We start from the raw sequence: 12520 nt of genomic DNA on the forward strand, positions 1-12520 counted from the left end.
AACATAACATTTACTCCAATAATAAGAGAACATGTTTATTATAGCTTATAACATATACTCTAACCGAGTTAAGGAAAATTGGACAATAGAGCTGCTCACACTGATCTGAATTCTAACTGACTATTCACTGTAAAGGATAACTGGAGGTTTAAAAATCTGTCATAATTTGAAAAATCACATGACCGATCAGGGTTGCGACTGGGTCCATACCCCATAATTTCTCTTGAACACGACCAACTTAATGTAATCCAACTAAACCGATCTGGAAACAGCACTTAAGACTTAACAGACTATATGTTGCTGTGCTTAGTGTGGGTGCAAGGTCAGCACAGTGAGAGTGAGAGTAAAAAAAAGAAAAAGAAAAAAGAGCAATTACTGCATGAGCTGTGATGTCTTCATTTATTATTAGAACTGCATTTAGAGCGTTAAAAGTGCTGCTGTCATCATCTGTTGTTACCGCTGACTCTTAAAAGTAAATTAATATTTAATTTTAGAAACAGATGCCTCGCAGTGACTACAGTCCTTTTAAAACCCATAGAGTTCATTTGCCCTTGTTTTGGTTTCCAATTTCATCCAGGAAAAAACCATGCGAACGTAAATGCATCATTAGAAGCCGCATGAGAATTGTTTTGTCTGCTCATTGCTTAGATGGATCTGAGGCAAGAACTAAATGTAAACACAGGAAGCAGATCCCAGTCGGTACTGGTAAATATTCTATGAGTCAAAAATTGCTCTGTTATAAAGAAGCTACAAAATTGGCTGTTTGTCAAAAACCTGGTGATTATCTTGGCAATAAACCAGCAAAATGCTCTGAATGCTGGCAGAGTTTGGACTGAAGTCAGATCACGTTCTCACCACAAACAAATCCATCCAGAGTTCATTTGGGAACAGTCCAAGCACAGAAAGTCTGTCATTCTTTTGGTCCACACCGAAGTGCAATTTCTACGTTTGACCTGCCCCAGCAAACCACACCAACGGGAAAAACAATCCAGACTTCAATTCAACCACATTGAACAAGGTAGGTGTGAAAACACGATTATCATCCATTCTGCAGCTTCTCTCAGATTGCTAAGCGTTCTAGCATCTTTCAGCACATCGTTTTGGATGCTCTGTTATTGAACAATGCTCTACTTTGTATGTAGTTCCAAAACCATTTAGCAACACATTCTATTGGTCAAGAACTTGCACTACGTGTATATTTCCAGTAGATTCTGTTGTATTATTAAGGACTAATTCTAGTCTCTGTGGAGATTCTCAGTCATCAGGGTCAACCCACACAAGATTCTTTTGTCAAAACTGGAGGTGAACATCTCAGAGTTTGCCTACTTTTGTGTGGTTTTAGTTTTAAAGTTAGTCACTGTTTAGACAGGAGAAAGTCTAAAACATCAAATTTAAGGACCCAAAAAACTAGGGATGCACCAATCTAGTCCACTGGACTAGTACCTCTACAAGTACTATCCTGATAGGACACTATAAAAATCTGGAAAAACCGCAGCTGCACCACTTTGGTACTGAATTGACGTCAGGAGAGCTGGAAAAGGTGAAGTAAAATAAACTAGTGCATGCTTCAATAAAACACGCTTAATATAAATGCTATCTTTGTACATTAGTCCAGCATTTCAAACAACTTGTACAAGCTCTTCCTGTAAGGATTTCAACTTTTAATTCATTCAGTAAACATAATGTTCACAAACTGCAACCATTTGAAAACCATGATGATTTTAATAATTAAATTTAGTGTGGAGAAAAAAAAGACAACTTGCACTTTCAGAGTGAATTTAAGTGTGTTCTGGGGCCGGGCAAAATGTTCCATAAACATTTCTTTAACAGGAACTATAAAATTTAAGCTGCTCGCCCTGTGATGAAAGTCCCTGTGGGGTTTGGTAAACAAGTCTTAGTTCTGGCAGAAGCAGCTGACTGGCAGCTACTACAATTCAAACATCCATAGTGCTGCAGGGTTTCTGTTTTCAGAGCACAACAAACAGCTCAGGAGAAGAGACGCCATAAAAAAAAACAAAAAAAAAAAAAACAGTGTGTCCTGGAGGATGCTGTGTTTATTTTAGTCAGGCAAAGTCAGAGAGAGGCTGCTTCAGATCAGATTCCTTCTCCCCCTCTGAAATGAGGATCCTTTCTGAGCTTTTGGTGCAGTGTGAGTTGAGCTAGAGAGCACGGGCTGAAACACGAGACGATGGAGCTGATGGCAGCAGGATCGTCTCTGCTCAGGTTTCACTGTTTTAGCTCAACAGACGTGTTTACAGAGGAGATCAGGAGTTTAACGCTCAGTTGGCAACAAGGTGAATGAACAATGTTCTACTTATTAGTTCATGATTAATGTGGCTACGGTGTTATATAGGTCAATATTCTGTGAGTTTACATGTACTTTCATAACGTGCAGTTGACCTTCTTGAAAAACTCCTACCAGGACTACAGTAAAAATACATGTAAGCTGGTTTCTAATTAGCTTCTTACAGTATGTATACAAACTAAAACGGATTGGAATGAATCAGTTACATTAACAATCAGTCAGCTGCAGCTGGTGGATGGTCTTCTAGGTGACTGTACGTATGAAAACTTACATCTGACTGGTTTGTCTTTGCATTTCGTTTCTCCATTTCACTGCCATATCTTTCCATGAGAACCTATTTTATTTCCACTGTAACAAAACGTGTTTTTGACAAACGTCAAAATTAAACTTCATATACGTATTGTCTTGTACTATTTCAGTTATCGTTTTGGCTCTGATATCAAGTAGGTCAATCTGTCATAAAGAGCTGAATATATTCAGCTCAATTCCAGCAGAGAAATTTATACTACAGTCACCCGTAAGCATGAAACTATCTAATACAAAGACAAAACTGGCACCAAGTGTAAATGAGTCATCCAGGCCATAATTAAAAACGATTGGTATCAGATGGAACTATTAACTTGTACTAAGTACCTCTCTGCGAGTCCCTTTCAGCTGTTGTGTTACCTGCTCAACAATGCTACAAGTAAACAAACAAGCAATATTTGGTATTTTTGCTTCTAAATTGTCTTATGCAATGAATTAGTTCAGCATTTTCCCTGAAGTGCATTCAGCAGCATTGCTCCACCTCTACTACAACCACGAAAAATGACTTAAAATGCTACATGTTCACACTGTTGGACAGCCTACTCAGTAATACCTGCACAGTTCCCATTAATTACCTTGATTGGACCTATAATTAAACTCAAGGGAATACTCTCAAACCATGTGTAAACCTTTTGCCCTTTTATGAGGTTAGTAACTAATATGATCAGGAAGACAAACATCTGTGCATCGTTGTTTATGCACTTTTTTTTAAATCAAATGCTCACAACTTGAAAATAAATTAATCCAAATTGTTTTTCTTGCCCAAAACGACAAGTGGTCACTTTGGACATTTGTGATTAGTGATTTGCTTATGCTTAAACAACAGCGCTTCTATTCTCCAAAAACCGTGTTTTTCTGCACAAATAAGTCAGATAGATTTCGTATCATATAGGCAGCCAACTAAAAACCTCCAAAATTACAACACAGTGTTGCAAACTAATCTTAAATACTGATCCTCTTCAAATTACTTCAAAATACGACAGTGACTACAGAGGAGGAGTTGAGGTCAGTAATGAATATGCAAACTAGGGATAATGTGATCATTATTAAAGCTATGCTTTGGTTGTTTTAAGCCTTTCCTGTACTGATGTACAAAAATAAAAGTTAGGCAACGCACGGAAACCATTATCAAAATGAAGACATATGACTGCAGTGTTTATCCGTCTACAATATGCAGCTTCTCCCTGACCACAGTTTTCATTGAATGATGCTTTTGGAAAATTATAACTCTTAACAATAATTAATTTCATCAGCCCGGTTACCGCGGAGAGTTTTAGTCTCCATAACATCCTAAGAGGATCTGCTGGGAATATCAAACACTGTGGGATAATGATGCAGCAGAGATCCGCCGTGACTACATTGTATGATGATGCCTAGCCATCGAATAAAAGCGACTGCATCACGGTCCTCACTGCACAAAGAGCCAGAAGTCATGCACAGCAGCTGGGAGTTTGTTACTTCCTGCTGATATGTCCCAAGCTGCACAAAAGCTTTCAATGGGACAAATTCCAACCTGAGCAGAAACACAGATACGTGTACACAGTGTCAGTACTGTAGAACTATACTTTGTTATTAACACAAGAGTTCACAGCCAAGCCAGTGGCTCTACGAGTTGTCTAACAGGGACAATGCTACATGCTGATGTTGGGCACCATGTCCACTTCACTGTGTTAGCATGCTAAGATATTCTAGTACAATAGTTATTGCATAATCTGTTAGAATCAGTTTTGTTTAGTACATTTTTACCAGTTTTCCAGAACCCAAGATGATGTCTTCAAGTGTCTAGTTTGTGCAAGTAGTACTAATTCCTGCATCCTGCACTAAGTGCTGAATGTCTCTGCAATGCACTTTACAGTTGAGACACTTAAGTAGAAACCAAGATAACAGCCTAATCAGGGTGGGAAGAGGAAAAGTCACAAATTTACGTCCAAGTACATGAAAATCTGAACCAACCTTTGTGCTAATCCATCAGTGCTGACGTTTACTTCCTGGAATAACTGAAGACAAAACAACATGCAATCTCAGTCAGAACTTGTGAAATAATTGTTACCGGGGGACAAAAGAGGCAGCAAACAGATTAAAAACAGAGAAAAAAAAAAAAAAAGAAAAACACGTAAAATTATATTCCATAAAATTTCAAAGTTTTGAATCTAGTTTATAAACATAACAATGACACTGATTTAGCTTTACACTGAAGAATGGCTTTATATCTCCATCTAATCACCTAATCAATACCAGAGAGGAATGCAAGCCAATACTGCTCCCCACTCTCTACCACATGCCAGACACAAATTATATTAAGGAAATGAAATTAAGTTTTTATTGTCCACCTGTCACGTCTATGGACATCTGAGCACCTTACACAGCTGGCAAACATCTGTCATCCTCCAACTAATAATCAAAATACGAGTTGAGCAAATTACTGCCAACTGACAAATACAGTCATTAAAGAATTAATCATGTGCTTGTTCCAGCACTACAGAATTGTAGTTGACTGCTCTGCACTGCACATTATTTAATGCTACTGCAGTATTCACACCTAAATACTAAACTTTTCATATTCAAGTCAATGTTTCAGACAAGTATCTTTTGTTCTACCACCTTCTACAGAAAGTAAGGAAAACCATCGGTCTAAATAAACCTCTAGACCAGTGGTTCTCAATCCTGGTCCTCAGGGACCCCTGCTTTGGTTGTTTTCCAACCTGCCCCGCGATGCCCAGTGCTAATCAACTGGATCTTCACCTTCACCTGAAACTTCACCTTCATCTGAGATGGTGTCTTCCAGCTTCTGATTGATTTAAACCACCTGATGCAGGTATTCAGCAGTGGGTGGGATGCTTTAAATGTATTTTTTTCCAGTCCAGAGTTCATGAAGAAAATACTGTAACAGCAGCATACTCACATTTTATTAGCTGCAGCAAGGAAATATTTGGCGCATGAAAAAAAAAAAAAAACTTGTAAAATTAACTTCTTCTTCTTTTCCTTTCTGCTGTTCCCTCCCAGGGGTCGCCACAGCGAATCATGTGTCTCCATCTAACCCTGTCCTCTGCATCCTCTTCTCTCACACCAACTAACTTCATGTCCTCTCTCACTACATCCAGAAATCTCCTTTGTTCTTCCTCTAGACCTCCTGCCTGGCAGCTCCAACCTCAGCATCCTTCTATCCTTCTACCTTCTATTCACAGTTGCTCCTCTGAACATGTCCAAACCACCTCAATCTGTCCTCTCTGACTTTATCTCCAACACATCTAACATGAGCTGTCCCTCTGATGTACTCATTCCTGATCCTGTCCATCCTCGTCACTCCCAAAGAGAACCTCAACACCTTAAGCTCTAAGTTCAACTGACTATTACAACTGTGCACAAATCATTCACCATTTTGGATTTGTTGAAATGATGCAGTCTTATGCAGACTCAAAGCTTTCTCTCAGAGAAACAAAGGGGAACCTAGAGATGGCAAATCAACAAAGTCGAGAATTAAGTAACATTGGCCTTGTGGGTGAGAAAATAAAGAAGCTATTATGACCCTGACAATGAGAGAGCTCAAAGTTCAGCTCTTCTTGGCTGTAAAGCTGCTACGAGCTCTGTTGTGATCAGGAGGGACAGACTGAGCTCCTCATCCATGTCTGTACTAAGGATTTATTTCTTTTATTTATAAAATCAACAGCACATATAAATCAACACTGACACTTATGACATCTCTGTAAATGTGCCGTGGTTAGCTCAACATTTAATTTATACCGATGGTCCCAACAGAAATTAAACCAAACAAATTAGCATTTATCAATACAATAAACAAGCATGAAACACTGCAAACAAATTACTACAGCAAGACATTGCAACAATACATCAGATGATAAATGTGAACAATTTCAAACATATTTGAAGTTTAGTTTTAAATTTCCATGGACAGAGTTTAAACAGGGTTTGCTGCTCTCACAGTAAAGGCTGAAATTGCACCCTCCTCTTGAAACTGCCCTTGTCATTCTGGTTGTGTTGCTCAAACAAAATTGCTCAAATGATGAGGTGAAGTAATATCTCTGAATGATATGACCGTTGTTGTAGTTGTTATTTGTGTTATGCACTTTCTTACAGTGTTTGTATTCCTAACTCTCAGCACAGGACAACTCTAATTGAAAACAAAATGTCATGTACGCACTTGATCCTCATTTACAAGATTGGCTCTGCACCAACGCTTTAAGGTGCAGCTAATCTAAGACGTCAGCCATGGCAGCGCTCGAACATCAGGCTTGAGTTACCGTTTCTATTATTACATTCCTCAGCCTCGCAGGAGCCACCTGCTCCATCCGGTGCTCGCTTTGCTTAGCGAGCACACAGGGCCCCGGCTGAAACCTGAACTGGTGACATATAATACAGGAGAGTGTTCATCGCGTCTAGACTAATGTGGGATAAGCAAAACGCAGAGGTAGATTTAAGCAGCGAGCTCCCAAACAGAGACGTTCACTCATTCAGCCGATGGTCTTTCACAGTGCAGTACCACGACCCAGCAGGGCTCAGAAGAGCGTCTGTAACTGCCCCGAGAATAACTTCCACTTAATCCTCACTTAACTTCAGCAGGGAAAAACCTCGGAACCGAGACTTAAGTTGTTGTCAGCTGGTTTGAATCAATTTGAAAAACTAAGCAGTAGCCAAGCTGTACGAGTGTCAAGTTGACGTAGGCTTAGGGCTCAGAAACATTTTGGAATTTTTTTCTGAAGATGTCTTGAGTAACTGCCAACCTCTCCAACACAATAAAACTCTAGATCTATGACCTACTTGATCCAGGTCAGTGCCAGCTCAGTCTGTGCTGACAGTCAGCAGGCAGTTTTGTAACAGATTATGGTGAAACATCTTGCTTTCTGTTTAGGGTTTTAGTCCAGTGTTCTTATTAGAAACCCTTTAAAGATAATGGTTTATCAGTCATTTGGGGACTCGTGTGGTCCATCAGGAAGGCTTATTCACAGGAGCAAGGGGACAAAGGTTTGGAGCTTCACACATTTTTATTCAGAAATAATAGTGTCTCTACTGTGGCAGGCTTTCAGTCTGCTCCACTTCTGGCTCAGCCGCTCTGCAGCTTCAGAAAATATTCTTTTACATGGAACGATACAATAACTGCAACATAACATCTAGGGCATAAGAAGGAAAAATATTCTACCTTACTTGGATTTATAGGATCACAATTATCTCAGACCTTGGAATGCTGTTTACCGCTTGTAGTCGCCAGCAAAATTGGCAAAAATCCCCAAACTCACCAACAATCTGCAAATGTCTCTCTCTCCTCACGCCCCAAAATTATTCATTAATAACGATGCATCTTATATAGCTTGTTTAGCACCAAACCAGACAAAGCTGGAACCCTGAGCCACTTCAGGCAGAGTGACACAAGCTCCGAAGCCTCGGTGTCATTTGCATATCACTATCAGCCAAAGTCAGAGCTTGCAGTTGTCACCACATTTGGCACAAGAAGCTGAAAGAGTTTCCTGCTCTCAGTGGATCTGGGTCCTGTGTTCATCTCCATAACTTCCAGTCGCTAAGTGCATTGCCCCCAGTTTGCTCTGTAATCAGGTGTGGGCTACTTTCAGACTGTCAGAGACTAGGTATCTGTTGTATTTGGTGGAAACAAACAGTCTGAATGTGTGCACTCTCCAGTCTTTGACAGACCACAAAGACAAGAGCCGAGGAGCATGTAGTGCTGCACATTCTGCACGGAAGAACTGGGTCCACAGATCCGCATATTGTAAATAAAGCAGCAGCAGCAGCAGCTCACTGTTTTCCCCCCACAGACTGTTTATAACTACTTCTAATAGAAGATACATCTAATAGCACATTGTACAGGCATTGTTAATACCCTGGTCTGTTTTTGTGCTAAAAATCTAATCAGAGTACGCTCTTTCACCTGGCAACTGGCCAATGTCAACACGTCAAATAAGCCAAAAACCGAGGACAGGGACAAACCACGGGCGGCTTCCTGTGTCCCCACCCTTACAGGAACCACTTTACTCGTGTGATCATAGCGCCACGTCAAAAGGCTTGAGTTTCATTACTTAGGAATGTCAGTGTTTTTCTTCATGTTAAACGTGTTAAACTGGTACCTGTTCAGTCGTATTTAATAAACGAAACCTAATCACTGACGTACACTGACAAGACTGACAGAAAATTTATTGTAAAAATATTGATACAGTTCTCAATTTAATGCAAAAATTTCACGACTTTCAGCTTCTCACATCTAAATATTGGCTAGTTTCCAGGTTTTCCATGACAGTAAACTGAACATTTCTGCATAAGTGTTCAAAGGTGGGGGAAAAAAATGCTGCGAGTATGTGCAATCAATGGACGAAGGACAGGTGTTGCTGGATTTCCTCTGAAGGAATAATACAACCTTGCTTATGTTTTCTGTTAAGTTTGACTCAATTTACAAAAAATATATAACTTCAAAACAAATGTGCTAAAAAAAATAAATAAAAACTACAACACTGAAGGTCTGAAACACAGACTTCAAAATAGGCTCCCTGTCTAAAACAAGGCTACAACATAAAAGGACAAACAAACCAAGGGGTAAAGTTATGGAAACAAAATTGTGTGCAACTTACAAATTATACCAAACCGTTTACTCGTGGCACTAAATGACCACAACCAGAGCCAGATTATACAAATCATACAAAAACTGGGGGGTTGCTTCAGGTGATAATCCTGCTCTGCCTGGGTCAAACTGGGTCCAGTCTCTAATTTTACCCTGACTTAGTGCGAACGCTCACTGGAGCCGCAGGAGCTGATTTAATATCAATTTGCCAGCGTTCACTGAGCCGGAGTCAAGATCATTTTGATATTATCACATCAGACTAAAAACACAGACAATTATTTGGAAGCACAGACCAAATCAGATTACATCATACCCGTGTAAATTCATGTATGTATTTATAAATAAATGTACACTGCATATTCATATAGTTGTTCATTCCATCTGCCTGCAGTAAGTTTGAAAAGATGACAGTCTGACACAGTCTCTTCTAAAATTCCATTTCAGGACGTACCAACGTGATTTTACCAAGTGCTGCTTCAATTAGCTTCGGACGTACTTGACAATCCCGGGGTGACATCCCGATCCCATGGGCGTGTGAGGAATGCTGATACTTCTCTCTTACAGACTGTGAGCCACTATAATTTAATACTATCAAACAGAAGCAAGAGCAAGAGACAGCAGAGATGATTTCATAGTATTCTGGTGTGTGTGTGTCAGTATCCAGGGGACCAAACCTGACCTGACCTGAACTGAACCGATTGATTTGTGCAGTAGTAACAGAAGACCGAGCTCTTCAAGCGTAACCCAACTGAAACTCAGCCCTGCGTTAAACCCGCACGGGAACCCGCGAGGGATGGTTCCGTGTGCAGGTGCGGTGTCCAGGCCTACCTGGGCTCCTTAAGGAGCCACCAGGTGCTGCTCATCTCCATCATCACAACGCAACGAAAAGTTCGTCCTGAGATTAGCTGCAGGTTGTCGCCGCAGCTCCAGCACAAGACAGTTTTAGCGGGAAAAAACAACACCACACAATGTTTCAGGTTGAAGGTTAAAAAGCCACGTTCAGGACGGAAACTTACACTTATTTTCGTTAACAAGCCAAGAATTAAGCTAAAATTAATCTCTTCCTCCCTCCTCCCTACGGAAAGCGCGAGTTAACCCCAGACGTGCGGGACAGCGGCGCGACTGTCCGTCCCTCGACCCGGGGAACTGTCACAAAAAGCGGGCACTTACCTCGCCGGACTGTCCCTTCACCACCACCGGGAGCAGGACGGAGCGGAGGAAGCTCGGCGGTCCGCGTGATGTTCACAGCCTCCGCGGAAACTCTTTGTTGTTGCTGTGTTTTGTCCAGAAAGGTAACGCTAAGTCCCGCTGTGGCTTCAGCTCGTATCCGGACAGCAGCTCCCACAACGCGGAGTGAGGAAACCGGCGGCGGCAGCGACGATGTCCGGTGAGCCGCTGTCAGCGCTCGGCGCGAGGGGGGGGAGCGGAGGCTGCGGCTGCGCATGCGCCTACCAACTGCTACTGCGAAACAAAGATCGTCTATGCAATGATGGTCCACTCAACGTCTGGGAATGTTTTACGTTTTCTCTACAACATCTGATGTTGTTAGCCTAATGTAAATATACTGATAACGAAATATGATACTAATGTCATAATTATAAGCAATAAGCTATAAAATGCCACAGCACCAGGCTGCTCCAGCCACCATGGCTGTGTGCGCCTCAGAATGGTTGTGTGTTACAAGTGGATACTGCAGCAAAACAAATGTTAGATGCCGTTCAAGTTCAGCATGAATCAATAGTTTGTTTCCTTATGGTAGAAAATCAAAATAGGATCAACCTTTGGGTTCCAACCAAAGGCGTAAAGCTACATTTACTCACTTTTTATTCTAGCTTTGGGAAACACACTTAGCGCCACTGCGAACTAACATTGTACAACAACTATTCCCTGATCAAATAAACCTTTAAAACCAGCTCTGCTCACCGTCACCGACGTCATGTTCCCTGTGCAATATTACAAATGTTTGTGCCAGTAAATTGTGAAGCTTTTAGGTTCAACATTTACTGTTACTGGGTGACTTGCATTAAACTGTATTTGTTAAATATTTGCAGTAAACAGCAGGGACGGTATTTAGGGGACTGATTTCCATAGTTGTTCATTGGAATAAACTACGATTTATCATTTTGCACATACACACACATGCACAAGGGCACTTTGAAACATAACCAGGTGGAACTGGGAATCCAACTATTAACCTTGGGGCTTGTGAACAATTACTCCAACCAACTGAGACACAGCATCCCATTTAACAACACCGCACCATACAATATAAGACAAAAGGCAGTAAGATTTATGAAAATAGTTTTATATTTACAGCAGTGCAGCAGGGTTTTGTGTGTGTGTGTGTGTTGTTAAATAAACTGTTTTAATATGGAAGGTTTTTCTATGTTTCCAATCAACTTTAAAAAGTATATGTACAAACACATGCAAGGGAAGCTTGAGAGGTGTTTTTGGTTTCATAAATTCGAGTCAGGGTGACACGTCTTCGCTTTTCAACCGCTCTCAGGTGCACAACACAAAAAGCAGCCCCCCCCCCCGGCAGAAGGCAACGGCTCAACTCAGGTAACACAAAGTAATCCTGCCGGTGAGTCACCACTACCGTGCAGATTAACGCACTAAGAGGAGCTGCACATTCTGGTATTGGCCAAATGAGCAGAACAGCAGGTTATTCAGATCAGTTTATGTCAAGTCGTGTCAAGAAATTACAGTAATTGCAGCAATTTCCACGCTTGGTTGGCTTGGTTCTTGTTAATTAAACACCCTGGTGAATAATCACAGTTTTAGCTTAAAGCAGCATGTGAATGAAGATGATATGTGACAGCTGATCATTTAGCTCCTGTGGTGTCTGAGCTGATGTGTGTGTGCATCACATGGATGTGTTAAAGAGAACAGTGTCGTCATCATCTCTCACATGTTGTCACTTTATTACACACAAACACAAACACACACACACACACACTGTTATTCTCACATTCAAACTCCTCTCTGGCTTCCACTCTTCCACTGACACAATCTGTCTCTTTCACACACACACACACACACACAGAGTGCTGACGCCCTCCATCTGGTATGCGCTTAATGCCACACACGTCAGGTCCCCTACGTCTGTCTATAACGGTGCATCACCAGCCCCTTGAAGCAGAGACGAGGACGACATTTATCTGTCATGTTGCACCACTCTGAGGCTCTGCCTGCTTAAGTAACCCTGTTCAGATGGAGAGGCAAACTGGCTGTTGTTCTGCTGCATCAGCAAAGTGCCGGGTTACAGGGGTGAGTGTGTGTGTGTGTGTGTGTGTGTGTGTGTGTGTGTGTGTGTGTGTGTGTGTGTG

General features: G+C 41.2%; 1 protein-coding gene and 1 long non-coding RNA gene across 6 annotated transcripts in view; one reads left to right on the forward strand and one right to left on the reverse strand.

Annotated features, from left to right (window-relative positions):
* Positions 1 to 10618, reverse strand: part of LOC137135955 (spermatid perinuclear RNA-binding protein-like) — a 68990-nt gene extending 58372 nt beyond the window's left edge. For 3 of the 5 annotated variants that reach the window (XM_067520832.1, XM_067520829.1, XM_067520830.1), the window contains exon 1: positions 10362 to 10618. The gene's annotated coding sequence lies outside the window, so the exon portion shown is untranslated. The remainder of the gene's footprint in view (positions 1 to 10361) is intronic. The other 2 variants (XM_067520827.1, XM_067520828.1) reach the window with 2 other exon arrangements.
* On the forward strand, positions 1486 to 10355 carry LOC137135957 (uncharacterized). The gene is made up of 3 exons (XR_010915531.1): positions 1486 to 2294; positions 5222 to 5426; positions 9636 to 10355. It is a non-coding gene; the product is annotated as an uncharacterized lncRNA (long non-coding RNA).
* Positions 10619 to 12520: the final 1902 nt, after the last annotated feature.

This window comes from Channa argus, chromosome 11 (genome assembly GCF_033026475.1).
Source record: "Channa argus isolate prfri chromosome 11, Channa argus male v1.0, whole genome shotgun sequence".
NCBI classification, from domain to species: Eukaryota; Metazoa; Chordata; class Actinopteri; order Anabantiformes; family Channidae; genus Channa; species Channa argus.